We start from the raw sequence: 7,410 nt of genomic DNA, 5'->3' as shown, positions 1-7,410 counted from the left end.
CTAATATCACCATCTTTATATCACAAAACCGTTGCAAGGAATTAAACATATCATATTCAGTGATCTACAAGTTTTATGTAGGATTTTATGACTAACCATGTGAATGACCAATTCCTGTCATCTCTCTAAATAGATATAAGTGAAGCAAGAGAGTTTAATTCTTTCTACAAAATATATGCCCACGCTCTAACAAATATAAGTGAAGCAAAAGAGCATTCTACAAATGGCGGTTTTCTATGTGAAGAGAAAGAGGCAATCCAAACTTCAAATGATATAAGTGAAGCACATGAAGCATTCTATAAAGCCATACTCAAAAAATATAAGTGAAGTGCAATGAGTATTCTATAAATCAACCATGGAGTATCTCATACCAGCATGGTGCATCAAAGAAATTTGAAAACTAAATGCAAAAGATGCTCCAAGATTTGCACATATCGCATGAACGAAATGAATCCGAAAACATACTGATACTTGTTGAAGAAAGATGGGATGCCTTCTGGGGCATCCCCAAGATTAGACGCTTGAGTCTCCTTGAATATTTACTTGGGGTGCCTTAGGCATCCCCAAGCTTGATCTCTTGTCTCTCCTCCTCCTCCTCCTCACATCGAGACAACCTCGATCTTCGAACACTTCATCCACAAAAAACTCAACAGAAAGCTCGGTAAGATCCGTTAGTATAATAAAGCAAATCACTACTCTAAGTACTGTTGCAAACAAATTCATATTTTGTTTTTGCATTGTAGCTATTGTAATATAAATTTTCCATGGCTTAATCCACTGATAGAAATCGATAGTTTCATCAAAACAAGCAAACTATGCATCAAAAACAGAATCTGTCTTAAACAGGACAGTCTGTAGTAATCTGAACATTCACCATACTTCTGGTACTCCAAAAATTCTGAAAAATTTATTAAAAATAAAAAATTTGTATGGAAAGAGAGTGAAAAAGGTTTCATAACCATTTGATGTTCCAGTAAAAAATGTAAAATTGCGCACTACAGCCAAAATTTCTGTCTTGCACCGCACAAACGAACAAGCAATGTAAACATCCTAAAGGCAAATCTTGGCACATTATTTTTATTTTGAAAATTTATAAAAGCTGATACGTCCATTTTGCATCATGCTTTTATATCGATATTTATTGCATTATGGGCTGTTATTACACATTATGTCACAATACTTATGCCTATTCTCTCTTATTTTACAAGGTTTAGATGAAGAGGGGGAATGCCGACAGCTGGAATTCTGAGCTGGAAAAGGAGCAAATATTAGAGACATATTCTGAACATCTCCAAAAGTCCTGAAACTCCACAAGAATTATTTTCAGAATATATAAAAATATTGGGCGAAAGAAGTACCAGAGGGGGGCCACCCACCATCCACGAGGGTGGGGCCGCGCCCTACCCCCCTGGGCGCGCCCCCTGCCTCGCGGGCCCCCTAGTGGCCCTCTGCTGCCCATCTTTGGCTATATGGAGTCTTTCGTCGAGGAAAAAATCATAAGCAAGCTCACGGGACGAAACTCCGCCGCCACGAGGCGGAACCTTGGCGGAACCAATCTAGGGCTCCGGCGGAACTGTTCTGCTGGGGAAACTTCCCTCCGGGAGGGGGAAATCATCATCATCGTCATCACCAACGATCCTGTCATCGGGAGGGGGTCAATCTCCATCAACATCTTCACCAGGACCATCTCATCTCAAACCCTAGTTCATCTCTTGTATCCAATCTTTGTATCCAAACCTCAGATTGGTACCTGTGGGTTGCTAGTAGTGTTGATTACTCCTTGTAGTTGATGCTAGTTGGTTTACTTGGTGGAAGGTCATATGTTTAGATCCATTATGCATATTAATACCCCTCTGATTATGAACATGAATATGCTTTGTGAGTAGTTACGTTTGTTCCTGAGGACATGGGAGAAGTCTTGCTATAAGTAGTCATGTGAATTTGGTACTCGTTCGATATTTTGATGAGACGTATGTTGTCATCCCTCTAGTGGTGTCATGTGAACGTCGACTACATGACACTTCACCATTATTTGGGCCTAGAGGGAGGCATTTGGAAGTAATAAGTAGATGATGGGTTGCTAGAATGACAGAAACTTAAACCCTAGTTTATGCGTTGCTTCGTAAGGGGCTGATTTGGATCCACATGTTTCATGCTATGGTTAGGTTTACCTTAATACTTCTGTTGTAGTTGCGGATGCTTGCAATAGGGGTTAATCATAAGTGGGATGCTTGTCCAAGTAAGGATAGTACCCAAGCACCAGTCCACCCACATATCAATTTATCAAAGTACCGAACACGAATCATATGAACGTGATGAAAACTAGCTTGACGATAATTCCCACGTGTCCTCGGGAGCGCTTTACTTCATATAAGAGTTTGTTCAGGCTTGTGCTTTGCTACAAAAAGTATTGGGCCATCTTGCTGCACCTTATTTACTTGCATTACTTGTTACTCGTTACAAATTACCTTATCACAAAACTATTTCTTACCGATAATTTCAGTTCTTGCAGAGAATACCTTACTGAAAACTGCTTATCATTTCCTTCTGCTCCTCATTGGGTTCGACACTCTTACTTATCGAAAAGGCTACGGTAGATCCCCTACACTTGTGGGTCATCAAGACTATTTTATGGCGCCGTTGCCGGGGAGTGAAGCTCCTTTGGTAGGTGGAATTTTGTAAGGAAAAATGTATATAGTGTGCTAAAATTTACTGTCACTTGTTACTATGGAACATAATCCTTTGAGGGGCTTGTTCGGGGTATCTTCACCCTGACCAGTAGAGCAAAGAGTTGCTCCTCAACCTACTGAACCTACTGAAAATGTTTACTTTGAAATTCCTTCGGGTATGATAGAGAAACTGCTAGCTAATCCTTTCACAGGTGATGGAACATTACATCCGGATTTGCACCTAATCTATGTGGATGAAGTTTGTGGGTTACTCAAGCTTGCAGGTATGCCCAAGGATGTTATCAAGAAGAAGGTCTTCCCTTTATATTTGAAGGGAGAGGCATTGACATGGTTTAGGCTATGTGATGATATTGGATCATGGAACTACTAACGATTGAAATTGGAATTTCATCAGAAGTTTTATCCTATGCGTCTTGTTCATCGTGATCGTAATTATATATATAATTTTTGGCCTCGTGAAGGAGAAAGCATCGCTCAAGCTTGGGGGAGGCTTAAGTCAATGTTATATTCATGCCCCAATCATGAGCTCTCAAAATAAATGATTATTCAAAAAATTTATGCTCGACTTTCTCTCAGTAATCGCTCCATGCTCGATACTTCTTGTACTAGATCTTTTATGATGAAGACTATTGAATTCAAATGGGATTTATTGGAAAGAATTAAATGCAACTCTAAAGATTGGGACCTCAATGAAGGTAGGGAGTCAGGTATAACACCTAAGTTTGATTATATTAAATCTTTTATGGATATTGATGCTTTCCGTGAATTTAGCACTAAATATGGACTTGACTCTGAGATAGTAGCTTCTTTCTGTGAATGCTTTGCTACTCATGTTGATCTCCCTAAGGAGAAGTGGTTTAAATATAATCCTCCCATTGAAGTAAAAGTAGTTGCACCTATTAAAGTTGAAGAAAAGACTATCACTTATAATGATCCTGTTGTTCCTACTGCTTATATTGAGAAACCACCTTTCCCTCTTAGAATAAAGGATCATGCTAAAGCTTCAACTATGGTTAACAAAAGTAATATTAAGACACCTAAACCCCATGAGCAAATTAAAGTTGAACCTAGTGTTGCTTGAAGGAAATATGCCCTAGAGGCAATAATAAAGTTATTATTTATTTACTTATTTCATGATAAATGTTTATTATTCATGCTAGAATTGTATTAACAGGAAACATAATACATGTGTGCATACATAGACAAATATAGTGTCACTAGTATGCCTCTACTTGACTAGCTCGTTAATCAAAGATGGTTAAGTTTCCTAACCATAGACATGAGTTGTCATTTGATTAAAGGGGATCACATCATTAGGAGAATGATGTGATTGACTTGACTCATTCCGTTAGCTTAGCACTTGATCGTTTAGTATGTTGCTATTGCTTTCTTCATGACTTATACATGTTCCTATGACTATGAGATTATGCAACTCCCATTTACCGGAGGAACACTTTGTGTGCTACCAAACGTCACAACATAACTGGGTGATTATAAAGGTGCTCTACAGGTGTCTCCGAAGGTACTTGTTGAGATGGCGTATTTCGAGATTAGGATTTGTCACTCTGATCATCGGAGAGGTATCTCTGGTGCCACTCGGTAATACACATCACTATAAGCCTTGCAAGCATTGTAACTAATGAGTTAGTTGCAGGATGATGTATTACGGAACGAGTAAAGAGACTTGCCGGTAACGAGATTGAACTAGGTATTGAGATGCCGATGATCGAATCTCGGGCAAGTAATATACCGATGACAAAGGGAACAACGTATGTTGTTATGTGGTTTGATCGATAAAGATTTTTGTAGAATATGTAGGAGCCAATATGAGCATCTAGGTCCCGCTATTGGTTATTGACCGGAGACGTGTCTCGGTCATGTCTACATAGTTCTCGAACCCGTAGGGTCCGCACACTTAAAGTTCGGTGACGATTTGTATTATGAGTTTTTGTGTTTTGATGTACCTAAGGTAGTTCGGAGTCTCGAATGAGGTCGGGGACATGATGAGGAGTCTCAAAATTGTCAAGACGTAAAGATCGATATATTGGACGACTATATTCGGACATCGGAAAGGTTCCGAGTGATTCGGATATTTTTCGGAGTACCGGAGAGTTACGGGAATTCGCCTAGGAGTAGATGGGCCTTATTGGGCTTTAGGGGGAAGAGAGAAAGGAGAGGCTGCGCCCCCCAAGGCCTAGTCCGAATTGGACTAGGGGGAGGGGCGGCGCCCCCTCCTTCCTTCTCTTCTCTTTTCCCTTTCCTTCTCTCCTACTCCTACTACTTGGAAGGGCTCCTAGTTCTACTAGGAAAGGGGGAATCCTACTCCCGGTGGGAGTAGGACTCCCCTAGGGCACGCCATAGAGAGGGCTGGCCCTCTACCTCCTCCACTCCTTTATATATGGCGAGAGGGGCACCCCTTGGAGACACAACAATTGATCTCTTGGATCTTTTAGCCGTGTGCGGTGCCCCTCTCCACCAGAGTCCACCTCGATAATATTGTAGCGGTGCTTAGGCGAAGCCCTGCGACGGTAGAACATCAACATCGTCACCACGCCATCGTGCTGATGAAACTCTCCCTCAAAGCTCGGCTGGATCGGAGTTCGGGGGATGTCATTGAGTTGAATGTGTGCAGAACTCGGAGGTGCCGCGCGTTTAGTACTTGACCGGTCGGATCGTGAATACGTACGACTACATCAACCGCGTTGTGCTAACGCTTCTGCTTTCGGTCTACGAGGGTACGTGGACACACTCTCCCCTCTTGTTGCTATGCATCACCATGATCTTGCGTGTGCGTAGGATTTTTTTTTTGAAATTACTACATTCCCCAACAGTGGCATCAGAGCCAGGTTATTGCGTAGATGTTATATGCACGAGTAGAACACAAGTGAGTTGTGGGCGATACAAGTCATACTGCTTACCAGCATGTCATACTTTGGTTCGGCGGTATTGTTGGATGAAGCGACCCGGACCGACATTACGCGTACGCTTACGCGAGACTGGTTCTACCGACGTGCTTTGCACACAGGTGGCTGGCGGTGTCAGTTTCTCCAGCTTTAGTTGAACCGAGTGTGGCTACGCCCGGTCCTTGAGAAGGTTAAAACAACACTAACTTGTCGAACTATCGTTGTGGTTTTGATGCGTAGGTAAGAACAGTTCTTGCTCAGCCCGTAGAGGCCACGTAAAACTTGCAACAACAAAGTAGAGGACGTCTAACTTGTTTTTGCAGGGCATGTTGTGATGTGATATGGTCAAGACGTGATGAGATATAAATTGTTGTATGATATGATCATGTTTTGTTAAAGTTATCGGCAACTGGCAGGAGCCTTATGGTTGTCTCTTTATTTGCATAAGATGCAAGTGCTATGTAATTGTTTTACTTTATCGCTATGCAATAGCAATAGTTGCCAAAGCAATAGCTGGTGAAACGACCATGTGATGACACGTTGATAAAAGATCAAGATGATGGAGATCATGGTGTCATGCCGGTAACAATGAAGATCATGACAGTACTTTGGAGATGGAGATCAAAAGCACAAGATGATTATGGCCATATCATGTCACATATTTTGATTGCCTGTGATGTTTATCTTTTATACATCTTATTTTCCTTAGTTCGACGGTAGCTTTATAAGATGATCTCTCACTAAATTCAAGGAAAAAGTGTTCTCCCTGAGTATGCACCATTGCCAAAGTTCTTCATGCCTAGACACCACGTGATGATCGGGTGTGATAAGCTCTGCGTTCATCTACAACGGGTGCAAGCCAGTTTTGCACACGTAGAATACTCGGGTTAAACTAGACGAGCCTAGCATATGCAGATATGGCCTCGGAACACTGGAGATCGAAAGGTCGAGCGTGAATCATATAGTAGATATGATCAACATAGTGATGTTCACCATTGAAATCTACTCCATCTCACGTGACGATCGAACATGGTTTCGTTGATTTGGATCACGTGATCACTTAGATGATTAGAGGGATGTCTATCTAAGTGGGAGTTCTTAAGTAATATGATTAATTGAACTTTAATCTATCATGAACTTAGTCCTGATAGTATTTTGCAAATAATGTTGTAGATCAATAGCTCGCATTGTTGCTTCCCTATGTTTTATATATGTTCCTAGATAAAACTAAGTTGAAAGATGATAGTAGCAATGATGCGGACTGGGTCCATGATCTGAGGTTTATCCTCATTGCTGCACAAAAGAATTATGTCCTTGATGCACCACTAGGTGACAGACCTATTGCGGGAGCAGATGCAGACGTTATGAACGTTTGGCTAGCTCAATATGATGACTACTTGATAGTTTAGTGCACCATGCTTAATAGCTTAGAATCGGGACTTCAAAGATGTTTTGAACGTCATGGACCATATGAGATGTTCCAGGAGTTGAAGTTAGTATTTCAAGCAAATACCCGAGTTGAGAGATATGAAGTCTCCAACAAGTTCTATAGCTAAAAGATGGAGGAGAATAGCTCAAGCAGTGAGCATGTGCTCAGATGGTCTGGATACTACAATCGCTTGAATCAAGTGGGAGTTAATCTTCCAGATAAAATAGTGATTGACAGAATTCTCTAGTCACCATCACCAAGCTAGTAGAACTTCGTGATGAACTATAGTATGCAAGGGATGACGAAAACGATTCCCGAGCTTTTCATGATGATGAAATCTATGAAGGTAGAAATCAAGAAAGAGCATCAAGTGTTGATGATTAACAAA

Source organism: Triticum aestivum, chromosome 1A (genome assembly GCF_018294505.1).
Source record: "Triticum aestivum cultivar Chinese Spring chromosome 1A, IWGSC CS RefSeq v2.1, whole genome shotgun sequence".
NCBI lineage: Eukaryota > Viridiplantae > Streptophyta > Magnoliopsida > Poales > Poaceae > Triticum > Triticum aestivum.
This window is presented reverse-complemented; position numbering follows the sequence as displayed.